Source organism: Pongo abelii, chromosome 20 (genome assembly GCF_028885655.2).
Source record: "Pongo abelii isolate AG06213 chromosome 20, NHGRI_mPonAbe1-v2.0_pri, whole genome shotgun sequence".
Lineage (NCBI taxonomy): Eukaryota > Metazoa > Chordata > Mammalia > Primates > Hominidae > Pongo > Pongo abelii.
In genome coordinates, this window is record NC_072005.2 from 10,268,933 (window position 1) to 10,285,850 (window position 16,918).

Here is a 16,918-nt window from a genome sequence, read left to right on the forward strand (position 1 = left end):
AGGCAGAGGTTGCAGTGAGCCGAGATCCTGCCACTGCATTCCAGCCTCGGCAACAGAGCAAGACTGCATCTCAAAAAAAAAACAAACAAACAAAACAAAACAAAACAAAAACTAGCCAGGCGTGGTAGCAGGCGCCTGTAGTCACAGCCAGTCTGGAGGTTGGGGCAGGAGAACTGCTTGAACCCGGGAGGTGGAGGTTGCAGTGAGCCGAGATCGTGCCACTGCACTCCAACCTAGGCGACAGTGAAACTCCATCTCGAAAAATATATTAAAAATTTTTAAAAATCAGTCATGCATAGTGGCTCATGTCTGTAATCCCAGCACTTCGAGAAGCCAAGGTGGGAAGACCATTTGTGCCCAGGAGCTTGAGATCAGCCTGCGCAATATAGTGAGACTTCGTCTCTACTAAAGAAAAAACAAAAAATTAAACATTAGCCAAGCATGGTTGTGTGTGCCTGTAGTTCCAGCTACTCATGAGGCTGGGGTGGGAGGATCACTTGAGCCTGAGAGGTGGAGGTTGAAGTTAGCTGAAATCACACTGCTGCACTCCCGCCTAGTTGACAGAGCAAGACACTGGAAAAAAAAAAAAAAAAAAAAAACCAACAGGCTAAGCACGATAACTCACAACTGTAATCCTAGCACTTTGGGAGGCAGAGGCAGGAGGACTGCTTGAGGCCAGGAATTTGAGACCAGCCCAGGCAATATAGTAAGAGCCCATCTCAAAAAAAAAAAAAAATCAACACATTAATGCTACATATAGGCATGCAACATATGTGTGTACATAACGCAACATGTAATGCTCTGTGCTAAGCCTGGTGATGTCTAATTGGTTGCTGCCATCCAAAGGTGACAGTCTGATGGAGGAGACAGAGAAGAAACCAGACAATTATTTTTATTTATTCATTTATTTATTTATTTATTTTGAGACAGAGTCTCGCTCTATCGCCCAGGCTGGAGTGCACTGGCAAGATCTCGACTCACTGCAACCTCCACCTCCCAGGTTCAAGCAATTCTCCTGCCTCAGCCTCCCAAGTACCTGGGATTGCAGGCGCACGCCACCACACCCAGCTAATTTTTGTATTTTTATTAGACATGGGGTTTCACCATGTTAGCCAGGCTGGTTTTGAACTCCTGACTTCAGGCGATCCACCTGCCTCGGCCTCCCAAAGTGCTGGGATTACAGGCGTGAGCCACCGCGCCCAGCCGAAACCAGACAATTCTAACACAGGGTGATGGGGCTTTGAAGGGGGGATACAAAGAAAGTCAGAAAGTGACTAGTCAATTCTAGACTTTGCACATTTTCCTGAGCTCGGTTTCAGGGTCTACCGGGTTCTGGGCCAGATCTTGGGGTGCACTTGGACCTTGGCAAAACCTCACTGCCTCCTCTACCAAGTGAGAAGTGTTGCCTGGACACTCTAGAAACCAGGTGTTTAATCCGCAAAGGAGGAAGCACGAAGAAAATTAGGTTTTCTCCTCGTCTGAGAGCTATCAGAGCGGAAATCTCAGTCTTGTGTGGGGACCTGAAGGCTGGGGAGGAAGTGACCGCCCTCATATGCCTGGGCTGGCTCAGCAATTTGCAGTCTCCCCTGGGACCTGGGGGGTTGGGGCAGAGGGGTGATGTCAAGGCTGCAGACATATGTGGCCGTCTGCCAGGGGAACCGTGGCTCCCAGACAAAGGTGATGTCCCCGGGGACACACAGACACACCGACATGCAACTTCCGCCTCCCTCCCACTTCTGAGGCAACACAATGTCTTCGCCAGGTCAGCCAAGGGAGCAGTACAGAGGACTGGAAAACGCTGGAGGCCTGGACTTCCTGATGGTCTTGGGGGGGTCAGGAGGAGAGCTTGGCCGACCCTGGTGGCGGGGGGCAGGGGGCTGAGTGAGAGAACAGTGGAGGAGGAAGGAAACAGGGCCCTTTTCTTGGAGAACTCCCAGCAAGGGAAATAGAGGAGAAGGAAGAGGCTTGAACTAGCTTCCACTAATTATAGGGTCAGTGACAATAATGGCTAACACTCACAGCCACCGACTGTGTGCTAGATGTGGCGCTGTGAGTCCTCACAACCCGAGGAAGTGGGTATTATGATAATCATCATCTTTTTTTTTTTTTTTTTTGAGATGGAGTCTCGCTCTATCACTCAGGCTGGAGGGCAGTGGCGCGATCTCAGCTCACTGTAACCTCCGCCTTCCAGGTTCAAGTGATTCTCCTGCCTCAGCCTCCCGAGTAGCTGGGATTACAGGCGCCCGCCACCACACCTGGGTAATTTTTTGTATTTTTAGTAGAAACGGGGTTTCACTATGCTAGCCAGGCTGGTCTAGAACTCCTGACCTAAGCTGATCTGCCCACCTCGGCCTCCCAAAGTGCTGGGATTACAGGTGTAAGCCACCATGCCTGGCCTTTTTTTTTTTTTTTTTGAGATGGAGTCTCGTTCTGTCGCCCAGGCTGGAGTGGCAGTGGCACGATCTTGGCTCACTGCAACCTCCGCCTCCTGGGTTCAAGCGATTCTCCTGCCTCAGCCTCCCAAGTAGCTGGGATTACAGGCCCACGCCACCATGCCTGGCTAATCTTTATATTTTTAGTGGAGACGGGGTTTCACCATGTTGGCCAGGCTGATCTCAAACTCCTGACCTGAAGTAATCCATTCCATGTACCTTGGTCTTGGCCTCCCAAAGTGGCTCATGCCTGTAAAAGCGTGAGCCACTGCGCCCGGCCAATCCCGTTTTAAAGAAGAGGAAAATTGACCGGGCACGGTGGCTAATGCCTGTAATCCCAGCACTTTGGGAGACCAAGGTAGGCGGATCACCTGAGATCAGGAGTTCGAGACCAGTCTGGCCGACATGGCGAAACCCCATCTCTACTAAAAAAATAAAAATTAGCCAGGCATGGTGATGCGTGCCTGTAACCCCAGCTACTCGAGAGGCTGAGGCACAAGAATTGCTTGAACCCGGGAGGCGGAGGTTGCAGTGAGCCAAGATCACGCCATTGCACTCCAGCCTGGGTGACAGAGCGAGACTCTATCTCAAAAAAAAAAAAAAAAAAAAAAAAAAAAAAGGAGGAGGAAAACTGAGGCATACAGGAGAGGTGAGATTTGAACTAGAGCCATCCGGCTCCTCTCAATCCAGCAGCCCTGGCTGTCTGTCTTCTTATTCATTCGGAGTCTCCACCCCATTCCTGTGCCACCACCCCCATCTCTGCCCCAGCAGGTAGGAACAGACGGCAGTGGTTACCAACCAGGACTACATTGGTCAACAGTGAGATGTGGAATGTTCTCCATAATCCAGGAGAAGGGACGCCCTCTGACCCCCATTCCCACCTTCACCCCAGATATTGTGAACTCCCCCAAATCCAGGAGGCCCAGGCCCTTCATACCACATCCTGTGGTTGCCCACCGTGGCACGGAAATCCATGAGACGCAGGCCTGTTCTGCATCCTCCCTGGACCTCCACTGTCCCCCCACCCCCCGGCTCTCGTCTCTGGCAGGAGGAACTGCCTGGGAAGTGTCTGAGATGGATCCCAACTTTCTCATCATCGCCCCAGCACTGGGGGAAGTGGCCCCAGGCTACAGAGAAGCTTCCCAGATGCTGATCTTGGCAGGCATCAGGGAACTGCGACAGCCTCATCTCCTCCATGGGCTCAGGGCCCACTTTCAGCTTCAGTGATGGGGTGAGGAGGATCCCACTGGAGGCCAGCCTCTGCCACATCTGCACCAGAAGCAGTCTTGGCCCTTCAAGCTGGGGAAGGGGTGGACTCTCTTCCCGCTGAAAGCAGGATGAACAATTGGGGGAAAGGGGAACCTCAAAAAGGCTAACTTCTCAGCAAGCCCCTCCCACCCCAGCATCCTCATGACAGCTGACATGTGTATAACGTGCCAGTTACTGCCCTAAGCGTTTTACAAATATTGACTCACTCTCAATAGCTCACAACAGCTCCCTCAGCTAGAGAAAGGAGAGACAAACTGCAGTCCATCCTCATAATGGAAGGCCATGCCTGTAATCTCAGCACTTTGGGAGGCTGAAGCGGGCGGATCACCTGAGGTCAGGAGTTCGAGACTAGCCTGGCCAACATGGTGAAACCCCATCTCTACTAAAAATGAAAAAATTAGCTGAGTTTGGTGGTACGCACCTGTAATCCCAGCTACTCAGGAGGCTGAGGCAGGAGAATTGCTTGAACCCAGGAGGTGGAGGTTGCAGTGAGCCGAGATTGCGCCATTGCACTCCAGACTAGGTGACAAGAACAAATGAAACTCCATCTCAAAAAAAAAAAAGAAATCAGAAAGAAGGAACTAGTGATACCTAGCCACATGGAGAACTCTCAAATGTATTAGGATGAGGGAAAGAAGTTCAACGCAAAGGTCGCATACTGTATGACTCTTTCTATAATGTTCTGGGAGAAGAAAAACTATAGGGACGGTGAAATATTGGGACAGGAGAGGTTGACTGCAAAAGGGCACGGTGGGACCAGGTGCAGTGGCTCACGCCTATAATCCCAGCACTTTCAGAAGCTGACATGAGAGAATTGCTCGAACCCAGGAGTTCGACACCATCCTGAGCGACAGAGCGAGACCCAGTCTCTACAAAAAATAAAAAAAAAAAAATGAGTCAGGTACAGTGGCACGTGCCTGTACTAGCTATTCCGGAGGCTGAGGCAGGAGGATTGCCTGAGCCCAGCAGTTTGACACTACTGTCACCTATGATCGCACCACTGCACTGCAGCCTGAGCAACAGAGTAAGACCATGTCTTAAAAAAAAAAAAAAAAAGTTGGGGGGCATGGGGGGAATTTTTTTTTTTTGGCGATGGAACCATTCTGCATCTTGATTGTGGTTTTGGTTACGTGACTATATATGTTTGTTGAAATGTGAACAACTGTATGCAAAAAAGGGAAAATTTTCTTTCTTTTTTTTTTTTTCTTTTGAGACAGAGTCTTGCTCTGTCGCCCAGGCTAGTGTGCAGTGGCGCGATCCACTGCAACCTCTGCCTCCTTGGTTCAAGCGATTCTCCTGCCTCACCTCACAGGTGTCCACCACCACGCCTGGCTAATTTTTGTATTTTTAGTAGAGATGGGGTGTTACCATCTTGGCCAGGCTGGTCTCGAACTCCTGACCTTGTGATCCACCCGCCTCGGCCTCCTAAAGTTCTGGGATTACAGGCGTGAGCCACCACGCCCAGCCAGGAAGATTTTTATTGTATCTAAATTGTACCAAAAAAGCAATACTTTTGTTTAAAAAATCCTCACAGCAGGCTTATTATTTGTGTGTTTGTTTATTTGTTTTCTTGATCTTAGCCAAAAGGCCGAGAAGCGATTTATTTATTTTTATTTTTTATCTTTTTAGAGATAAGGTCTTGCTCTGTCACCCAGGCTGGAGTGCAGTGGCGCAATCATAGCTCACTGTAGTCTCAAGCTCATGAGTTCAAGCAATCTGCCTACTTCAGCCTAACCAGTAGCTGGGACTACAGGCCCAAGACACCATGCCCAGCTAACTTTTACATTTTTTGTAGAGGGTTAGGTTGGTCTCACTATGTTGCCCAGGCTGGACTTGAACTCCTGGGCTCAAGCAGTCCTCCCACCTTTGTCTCCCAAGGGCACTGAGATTACAAGCGTGAACCACTCTGCCTGGCCTCCTGACAGTAGCTTTACATCAGTGAGGGTCTAATCAGGAAAACAGAAGTATCTCCAATAGAGGGAATTTAATATATGGGTCAATTTAATACATAGATAAAAAATCAAAGGATGGCCAGGCGCGGTGTCTCATGCCTGTAATCCCAGCACTTTGGGAGGCTAAGGCGGACAAATCACGAGGTCAGGAGTTCGAGACTAGCCTGACCAACATGGTGAAACCTGGTCTCTACTAAAAATACAAAAAATTAGCTGGGCATAGTGGCAGGAGCCTGTAATCCCAGCTACTTGGGAGGCTGAGGCAGGAGAATCGCTTGAACCTGGGAGGCGGAGGTTGCAGTGAGCTGAGATTGCGCCACTGCACCCCAGCCTGGGTGAAAGAGTAAGACTTTGTCTGAAACAAAACAAAACAAAACAAAACGGATGGAGAGATTATTTTTAAATTAGCATAGGCCGGGCGCAGTGGCTCATGCCTGTAATCCCAGCACTTTGGGAGGCCGAGGCGGGCGGATCACCTGAGGTCGGGAATTCGAGACCAGCCTGACCAACATGGAGAAACTGCGTCTCTACTAAAAATACAAAATTAGCTGGGTGTGGCCGGGCGCAGTGGCTCATGTCTGTAATCCCAGCACTTTGGGAGGCCAAGGCAGGTGGATCATGAGGTCAGGAGATGGAGACCATCCTGACTAACATGGTGAAACCCCGTCTCTACTAAAAATACAAAAAATTAGCCAGGCATGGTGGAGGGCGCCTGTAGTCCCCGCTACTCGGGAGGCTGAGGCAGGAGAATGGCGTGAACCCGGGAGGCGGAGCTTGCAGTGAGCCGAGATCGCGCCACTGCACTCCAGCCTGGGCAACAGAGTGAGACTCTGTCTCAAAAAAAAAAAAAGGAGCCAGGGGTGCTGGCACATGCCTGTGATCCCAGCTACTAGGGAGGCTGAGGCAGGAGAATCACTTAGAACCCAGGAGGCAGAGGTTGCTGTGAGCTGAGATCGCACCATTGTACTCCAGCCTGGGCAACAAGAGCGAAACTCCATCTCAAAAAAAAAAAAAATTAGCATAAACCAAGCATGGTGGTGTGGGCCTGTAGTCCCAGCCACTCGGGAGGCTGAGGCAGGAGGATCGCTTGAGCCCATGAGTTGGACTCCACCCTGGGCAACATAGCCAAACCTCATCTCTTAAAAAATATAATAAAAATAAAGGATATGGCAGATCATGTAAAAAATTTAAATAGAAATTACCATATAGGAAGATACTATCTAGTGGGAGGTGCTACCAGAGGCATATAGGGAGAAATATCTTGGGCGGGGTGCAGTGGTTCACGACTGTAATCCCAGCACTTTGAGAGGCCAAGGTGGGAGGATCACTTGAAGCCAGGGGTTTGAGACCAGCCTGGGTAATATAGGAGACCCCCATCTCTATTTAAAAAATCTTAAAAAAAAAAAATCCAGTATGGTTGCACGCACCTGTGGTTCCAGCTACTCAGGAGGTTGAGGCAGAAGGATCACGTCAGCCCAGGAGGTCGAGGCTGCAGTGAGCTATGATTGTGCCACTGCACTACAGCCTGGGTGACAGAGTAAGACCCTATCCCTAGAAAAAAAGCAAAAAGAGGCCAGGCGCGGTGACTCACGCTTGTAATCCCAACACTTTGGGCGGCTGAGGCGGGTGAATCACCTGAGGTCAGGAGTTCAAGACCAGTCTGACCAACATGGTGAAACCCAGTCTCTACTAAAAATACAAAATTAGCTGGGCATGGTGGTGCATGCCTATAATCCTAGCTACTTGGGAGGCTGAGGCAGGAGAATCGCTTGAACCCAGGAGGTGGAGGTTGCAGTGTGCTGAGATCGTGCCATTGCACTCCAGCCTGGGCGACAAGAGCAAAACTCCGTCTCAAAAAAGAAAAGAAAAGAAAAGAAATATCTTGGCTTCTCCCACCTTCGTCTCGGACAATCTGCCCCCAGTGCCTCCCATTGGCTAAATGTGGCCAGAAGCCAGTGGGCAGGGGAGATGTCCTGTGCAGAGGTCAGCCCCAAGCCATGCAGGGAGAACAGCACAGGGACCAGATGATGCCAGGGCACGCAGGCTTAAGCCCTGCATGAACCATGTGGGTAGGGGCGACTATACCCCCATTTTACAGAGGAGGAAACTGAGGCCTGGAGAGCCAATGTGACGTGCCCAGGGTCTCAGGCCCTCAAGGAGGTTGGACTCTCTGGTTCTTGCCAACACCTGCCTGGAGGGCTAGTTCTGTGGCTTTTTTTCTACCCTTCACGCCTGTCCTGGTTGCTCAGGGAACTGAAGGGAATGAAAATATCCATGCAAATCAGCCCCACTGTGGGGAGGCCCTCCGTGGGAGGCTTTGCCCCCTCACAGAGCTTGGCAGTTACACACAAGCTGAGCTGAAAACAAACAAACAGCAGATGTTTGGACATTTGATGGGGGAGGGGCGCTTTAGGCAGCTCTCCCCAGTATACGAGACCACCCCTCACCCCCCACCAACAGATCTGTATCATCCATCCATGCCCTGTACTTTTTTTTTTTTTTTTTTTTGAGATGGAGTCTTGCTCTCTCACCCAGGCTGAAGTGCGGTGGCGCAATCTTGGCTCACTGCAACCTCTGCCTCCCGGGCTCAAGTGATTCTCGTGCCTCAGCCTCCTGAGTAGCTGGAATTACAGGCGCCCGCCACCATGCCGGCCTAATTTTTGTATTTTTAGTAGAGACGGGGTTTCATCATGTTGGTCAGGTTGGTCTCGAACTCCTGACCTTAAATGATCCACCCTCCTCGGCTTCCCAAAGTGCTGATTACAGGCGTGAGCCATTATACCCAGCCAATCCCATTTTAAAGATGAAGAAAATTGACTGGGTGAGGTGGCTCAAGCCTGTAATCCCTACACTTTGGGAGGGTGAGTTGGGCGGATCACTTGAGCCACCAACCTCATGCTCTGTACCTTCTTTTTGGGGGGCTGCCCCCCAGTATTGCAGCCCTGACCCCTGGCCTTTGTGAGAACCCTTGTTCAGTAATGGAGGAAAAGCTGAGGCCAGATGTTGAGGGGCCCTCCGGCATCTGATGTGTGCCCCCTAAATTGCTGTGATACCCACGGCCAGCAAAGACCCTCTCTGGATTGCAGAGTTGATGCTGGTCCCACACTAGCAAGGACAGAGGTCACCTGCAATTGAGCCTTTGATCCGCAGGAGAGGGCTGGTTGCATCGACCTTTGACCTCTCCCCAGGCTTGGCTCAAAATGGTCAACCTTTGAGCCTTCTGGTGTGCAGGTCTCCTGGTCGTTACTGCCCTTTTATTAAGACTCATAACTGGGGGCCAGATGCGGTGGCTCACGCTTGTAATCCCAGCACTTTGGGAGGCCAAGGTGGGCAGATGACTTGAGGCCAGGTGTTCGAGACCAGCCTGGACAATATAGTGAAACCCTGTCTCTACTAAAAATACAAAAAGGCAGGGTGCAGTGGCTCACGCCTGTAATCCCAGCACTTTGGGAGGCTGAGGCAGGCGAATCACGAGGTCAAGAGATCGATACCATCCTGGCCAACATGGTGAAACCCCGTCTCTACTAAAAATACAAAAATTAGCTGGGCATGGTGGCGTGTGTCTGTAGTCCCAGCTACTCAGGAGACTGAGATAAGAGAATCACTTGAACCCAGGAGGCAGAGGTTGCAGTGAGCAGAGATCATGCCATTGCACTCCAGCCTGGACAACAAGAGTGAAACTCCATCTCAAAAAAAAAAGACTCATAATCAATATGCCAGTTGGGGAATGCTGTGTAAACTGGGGTAGGGACCAGGTGCAGTCTCTCATGCCTGTAATTCCAGCACTTTGGGAAGCCGAGGCTGGAGGACAGCTTGAGGCCAGGAATTTGAGACCAGCCTGGCCAGCATAGTGGGTCTCTGTCTCTACCAAAAATAAAAAAAGTTAGCCCAGTGTGGTGGCATGTGCCTGTAGTCCCAGCTACTCAGGAGGCTGAGTGTGAGGATGGCTTGAGCCCAGGAGGTAAAGGTTGCAATGACCTATGATCCTGCCACTGCACTCCAGCCTGGGCGACAGACAGAGACTCTGCCTCTAAAAGATAAAAAATAAAAGCTGGAGTAGGAAGGGAAGGATAAGTTTAGATGCACTGTCACCTGAGAAGGTGGCATTTCAGTAAAGAGCCAAAGGAGATGAAAGAGTGAGACATACAGATATTCAGGGGAGGCTGGGCATGGTGGCTCAAGCTTGTAATCCCAGAACTTTGAGAGGCTAAAGTGATGAATCACTAGAGGCCAGGAGTTGGAGACCAGCCTGGGCAGCATAGAGAGACTCCATCATGTTTTGTTTTGTTTTGTTTTGAGACAGGGTCTCCCTGTCACCCAGGCTGGAATGCAGTGGCGTAATCACAGCTCACTACAACCACCGCCTCCCAGGTTCAAACAATTCTGCCTCAGCCTCCCAAGTAGCTGGGATTACAGGCGCCTGCCACCACACCTGGCTAATTTTTGTATTTTTAGAGAGACGAGGTTTCACCACGTTGGCCAGGCTGGTCTCGAACTCCTGACCTCAAGTCATCTGCCCACCTTGGCCTCTCTAAGTGCTGGGATTACAGGTGTGAGCCACTACGCCTGGCCCTCCCCATGTTTTTTAAAAGAATAAAATAATAAAAGAAACAAAAATAGATATTAAGGGGGAAATTGAATGTGATTGGTGGGTTCTGGGTTCTGGTGAGGAGGCCGGGGCGGTCAAAGCATGGAGGAAGGGGAACAGGAGAATGGAAGGTGAGGGCAGGTCCTGCGGGGACTTGAGGGTTGCATGAGGACTTTGGTTTTAGTGCTAAGTGAAATGAAGGCACTGAGGGTTCTGAGCAGAAGAGGGAAGTGACCTGACTCAGATGTTTACAGCCTACCTCTAGGGGATGGGTAACAGACGATGAGGAGGGTGGAAGGAAGAATTCATTCTCAACACAGCCCCGTAGGGGAGGGTTTGTGTGTATTTCACTTACAGATTAGGAGGCCACAGCTCCCACTTGCCCAAGGCCATCCAGCCAATTAGTGGCAGCGCCTGGATTCAAACCAGTGTTACTGAATGAATAATCATGTATGGGCACCTTATGTGCCCAGTGACCTCAGGTGGACAGAGATTTGAGACCCAGGGACATAGGGAGAAAGTCCTCTGTTGTTAGCAATACCCCTGCAACAAGATGAACAAAGGAATTCACTCAGGAAACATTTATTAGCTGGGTGTGGTGGTGCATGCCTGTGGTCCCAGCTGCTCAGGAGGCTGAGGCAGGAGGATTACTTGAGCCCGGGAGTTGCAGGCTGCAGTGAACTATGATCATGCCACTGCACTCCAGCCTAAGTGACAGAGTGAGACTCTGTCTCTAAAAAGAAAAACAAAAGAACTAAAGAAACATTTATTGAGCATGTACTGTGGTCTAGACACTATGCTGAGTGCTGAAGCTACAGCAGGTAATAGAATAGAGGAAAATTCCAGCCTTGGGGGAGTTTACACTCTAATGGGAGAGGCAGCCAAAACGCATTTTTAGCCAGGTGCGGTGGCTCATGCCTGTAATCCCAGCACTCTGGGAGGCCGAGGTGGGCAGATCACAAGGTCAGGAGTTTGAGACCAGCCTGGCCAACATGGTGAAACCCCATCTCTATTCAAAATACAAAAAAATTAGCCGAGTGTGGTGGCAGGCGCCTGTAATCCCAGCTACTTGGGAGGCTAAGGCAGGAGAATGGCTTGAACCTGGGAGATGGAGGTTGCAGTAAGCCGAGACTGCGCCATTGCACTCTAGCCTGGGCAACAAGAGCAAAACTCTGTCTCAAAAAAAAAAAAAAAGAAGAAGAAGATAACCATTAGGCCAGATGTGGTGGCTCACATCTGTAATCCCAGCACTTTGGGAGACTAAGGCAGGAGGACTGCTGGAGCCGAGGAGTCTAAGACTAGCCTGGGCAATGTGGTGAGACCTTGTGTCTACAAATATATATATATTTTTAAATAGCCAGGTGTGGTAGCACACACGTGTAGTCCCAGCTACTCAAAAGGCCAAGGTGGGAGAATCACTTGAGCCCCGGAGGCAGAGGTTGCAGTTAACCAAGATCTCGACATTGCACTCCAGCCTAGGTGGCAGAGTGGAACACTGTCTCAAAAAAAAGAAGATAAATATTAATATAGGGCAAGAGAAGAGGGTCAGAAGGGTCAGAAGGGTCAGGGGTGAAGATTTGCTTTTTTATTTTTTTGAGACAAAGTCTTGATCTGTCACCTGGGCTGGAGCGCAGTGGCGCAATCTCAGCTCACTGCAACCTCCGCCTCCCGGGTTCAAGCGATCCTCCCATCTTAGCCTCCTGAGAAGCTGGGACTACAGTCGCACACCAGCACAGAGGTTTCAGTGAGCTGAAATCACACCACTGCACTCCAGCCTGGGTGACAGAGTGAGACCCTGTCTCAAAAAACAACAACAACAAAAACAAAGGAAGCATGCAGTGGATAGTCGGAAAGGTTCAGCCACCTCTGCCCCCTGTCAGTCTTTCCTCACTCCTGGCCTCTGTGACTGCTGTTCTCTCAACCTGAAACACACTTTCTCCTCTGGACAAAGTCCTCAAGCCTTAGCTCTCAGGCTACAGCTTCATAAGACCACCCCAAGACCCCGCCCCCGTGGTTGGGAATTCCTCCTGTGGACGCCCACAGACTCTGTAGACTCCCCTCCTGAACTCTCATCCTTCAGGCCTCTGCATTGGACTGTGAATATTTCAAAAGTGTTTGCTGGATTTACTGGTGTACCAGTGGTGCACAGTAGGTGCCTAATAAATCACTAAGAAACTAAGCCAGGCGGCCTAGTGTGGTGGCTCATGCCTATAATCCCAGCACTTTGGGAGGCTGAGGCAGGTGGATCACTTGAGGTCAGGAGTTCGAGACCAGCCTGGCCAACATGGCAAAACCCCCTCTCTACTAAAAATACAAAAATTAGCTGGGTGTGGTGGCGTCTGCCTGTAATCCCAGCTACTCAGGAGGTTGAGGCAGGAGAATCGCTTGAACCCGGGAGGTGGAGGAGGTTACAGTGAGCTGGGATCACACCACTACATTCTAGCCTGGGTGACAGAATGAGACTGTGTCTCAAAAAAAAAAAAAAAAAAGGTACAGGGCATGGATGAATGATACAGGTCTGTTGTGGGGGATGAGGGGTGGAATCACAAGGTCAGGAGTTCGAGACCATCCTGGCTAACACGGTGAAGCCCTGTCTCTGCTAAAAATACAAAAATTAGCCAGGCGTGGTGGCGGGCACCTGTAGTCCCAGCTACTAGGGAGGCTGAGGCGGGAGAATGGCTTGAACCTGGGAGGCGGAGCTTGCAGTGAGCCGAGATCACGCCACTGCACTCCAGCCTGGGCGACAGAGTGAGACTCTGTCGCAAAAAAAAAAAAAAAAAAAAAAAAAAGCCAGGGGAGGTGACTCACACCCATAATCGCAGCACTTTGGGAGGCCAAGGCGGGCAGATCACTTGAGCCCAGAAGTTTGAGATCTGCCTGGGCAACATGGCGAGACCCTATCTCTATGAAACAAGAAAAAAGAAAGAAACGAAACACTGTTCCATCATTTGCCACATAAAATCTAAACTCTCTGGTGCGGAACAGACTTGCAGATCTGCCTGTAAAATCATACACCGGATTTTGGAGTAGACACAAAGGAGGTTGATTGTAGTGGTGGCTTCTGGGAAAAGAACTGGGGGTAGGGAGCACAGATAAGAGTAGACAGAATTTTCACTCTAGTAAAATCTTTGTAGTTTTTGAAATTTTCTCTACCAGGTGTATGAATGACCAATGAAAATATACAATAGGCCAGGCGCGGTGGCTCACGCCTGTAATCCCAGCACTTTGGGAGGCTGAGGCGGGTGGATCACATGAGGTCAGGAGTCCGAGGCCAGCCTGACCAACATGGTGAAACCTTGTCTCTACTAAAAATACAAACATTAGCCAGGTAGGGAGCATCACTTGAGAACAGGAGTTCAAGACCAGCCTGGACAACAAAGCAATACCTCCGTCTCTACAAAAAAAAAAAAAAAAAAAAAAAAAATTGCTGGGCATGGTGGCACATGCCTGTAGCCTCAGCTACTTAGGTGACTGCAGCAGAGGATCATCTGAGGCCAGGAATTCAAGACTACAGTGAACTATAATCGTTACACTGCACTACAGACTGGTAACAGGGTGAGATCCTGTCTCAAAAACAACAGCAACAAAATAAAGGATTAAAAGGCCTTTTAAAGTTGCAAAATACATAGTCTTAAACATGCATCCACAGTTATTTATTTATTTATTTATTTATTTATTTATTTATTTATTTGGAGACGGAGTTTCACTCTTGTTGCCCAGGCTGGAGTGCAATGGTGTGGTATCGGCTCACTGCAACCTCCGCCTCACAAGTTAAAGCAATTCTCCTGCCTCAGCCTTCCAAGTAGCTGGGATTACAGGCATGCGCCACCATGCTCGGCTAATTTTGTATTTTTAGTAAAGATGGGGTTTTGGCATATTGGCCAGGATGGTTTCGAACCCCTGACCTCAGGTGATCCACCCGCCTCGGACTCCCAAAGTGCTGGGATTATAGGCATGAGCCACCATGCCCAGCCGCATTCAGTTATTCTTGCAGGGATAAAATACACAGTGAAATACACTATACTTTTTTTTTTCTTTTTTTTTTTTTTGAGACAGAGTCTCACTCGTCGCATGGGCTGGAGTGCGGTGCGGGATCTCGGCTCACTGCAACCTCTGCCTCCCGGGTTGAAGTGATTCTCCTGCGTCAGCCTCCCAAGTAGCTGGGATTACAGGCGCCCGCCACTACACCCAGCTAATTTTTTTGTATTTTTAGTAGAGATAAGGTTTCACCATGTTGGCCAGGCTGGTCTCGAACTCCTGACTTGTGATTCGCCCTCCTTGGCCTCCCAAAGTGCTGGGATTACAGGCATGAGCCACCGCACCTAGCCACATTTTTTTTTTTTTTTTTTTTTTTTTTTTGAGACAGGATCTTAGTCTGTCACCCAGGCTGGAGTACAGTGGCATGAACATGGCTCACTGCAGCCTCAATCTCTTGCATTCAGGTGATCCTTCTGCCTTAGCCTCCCCATTAGCTGGGACCACAGGCGTATACCATCACACCTAGCTAATTTTTAAATTTGTAGTAGAGGCCAGGCACGGTGGCTCATGCCTGTAATCCCAGCACTTTGGGAGGCCGAGGCAGGTGGATCACCTGAGGTCGGGAGTTCGAGACCAGCCTGGCCAACATGGTGAAACCCTGTCTCTACTAAAAATACAAAAAAAAAAAAAAAAAAAAAAATTAGCTGGGCGTAGTGGCGGGTGCCTGTAATCCCAGCTACTCGGGAGGCTGAGGCAGGAGAATCGCTTGAACCCGGGAGGCGGAGGTTGCAGTGAGCCAAGATTGCGCTACTGCAGTCCAGCCTGGGCAACAGAGTGAGATTCTGTCTCAAAAAAATAATAATAATGCTATTTATTGAGTTTTCACCTTGTACCAGGCATGGGAAGCTTTGCCTCCATTACGTCACTGAAATCTCATAACCTCCTTTTCCAGCAGAGGAAAATGAGGTTGGTTCACAGACCACGTTGTCAGCTGTGCTCTGTCCAGAACGCACTGGCCTCCAAGCAGACAGCCCTGGACTGGTAGGGAAGCCGGCTATGATCCGGTGGCGCCCCCTGGAGTTCTATCGGGAACATGGTAAAGAACCTAAAAATGGGTGGGCCACAGTAGCTCCTGCCTGTAATCCCAGCACTTTGGGGGACCAATGCGGGAGAATTGCTTGAGCCCAGGAGTTCAAGACCAGCCTGGGCAACATTGGGAGACCCACCCCCCCACCATCTCTACATAAAAAAAAAAAAAAAGTTAGGCCGGGCGCGGTGGCTCAGGCCTGTAATCCCAGCACTTTTGGAGGCCGAGGCGGGTGGATCACCTGACGTCAGGAGTTCAAGACCAGCCGGGCCAACGTGGTGCAACCCTGTCTCTAATAAAAACACGAAAATTAGGGCCGGGCTTGGTGGCTCACGCCTGTAATCCCAGCACTTTGGGAAGCCGAGGCGGGCGGATCACGAGGTCAGGAGATTGAGACCATCCTGGCTAACACGGTGAAACCCCCTCTCTACTGAAAATACAAAAAGTTAGCCGGGTGTGGTGGCAGGCGCCTGTAGTCCCAGCTACTCGGTAAGCTGAGGCAGGGAATCGCTTGAACCCGGGAGGCCGAGATGTGCGATCTCGCACCACTGCACTCCGGCCTGGGCGACACAACGATACTCCATCTCAAAATACAAATACAAAATAAAATAATACAATACAAAAATGAGCCGGGCGTGCGCACCTGTAGACCAGCTACTCAGGAGACTGAGGCAGGAGGATCCCTTGAGCTCTGGAGGTCGAGGCTGCAGTAAGCCATGATCTTGCCCATTGCACTGCAGCCTGGGCGACAGAGGAAGACCTCGTCTCTAAAAACCAAAACAAAGAAACTAAAAATAAGCTTTCGGATTTGTTAGCGGGCGACAAGGGAGGCAGTCCAGGATCTGTGGACTCCCCACTTTGTTCTGTCCTTGGAGAGCCCTGGAAGGTCTGAGAGGGGATAGGACCCTGGACTAGGGGGTAGGGGACAGGACCCTGGTCTAGGGGGTAGGGGACACAAATACCTAATCTGAGGGGTTTCGGGGGGACATGGCCCTGCCCTGGGGAATCTAAACTGGGAGGCATGGTCTGGCAGGCCCAATCCTGAAGGCTTTCTGTGGGCAATAAATCCCCGCCTTTAAACAAATGAAAAAACGCCAGGCGCGGTGGCTCACGCCTGTAATCCCAGCACTTTGGGAGGCTGAGGCGGGCGGATTACGAGGTCAGGAAATCGAGAACATCCTGGCTAACGCAGTAGATACCCGTCTCTACTAAAAATACAAAAAATTAGCAAGGTGTGGTGGCAGGCGCCTGTAGTCCCAGCTACTCGGGGGGCTGAGGCAAAAGAATGGCGTGAACCCAGGAGGCGGAGCTTGCAGTGAGCCGAGATCGCGCCACTGCACTCCAGCCTGGGCGACACAGCAAGACTCCGTCTCAGAAAATACAAAAACAAAAGCAATAACAAAAAAAATAAGTTTAAAAAAAAACACATAACTGGATAAAGAAAAAACCGTCTCCGACAGCCTTGGAGGCGGGATGAAGGCGTGGCCCGGTGGGCGTGACCAACAACAAAAGCTTAAGCGTTATTGGCTGTATTCTTTAGTTGCTCGCTCCAGAACTGCCCACTTGTGGGGGGGGGGGGGGGGGCGGCCAACTCCTTCAGGCTTAACAGTCA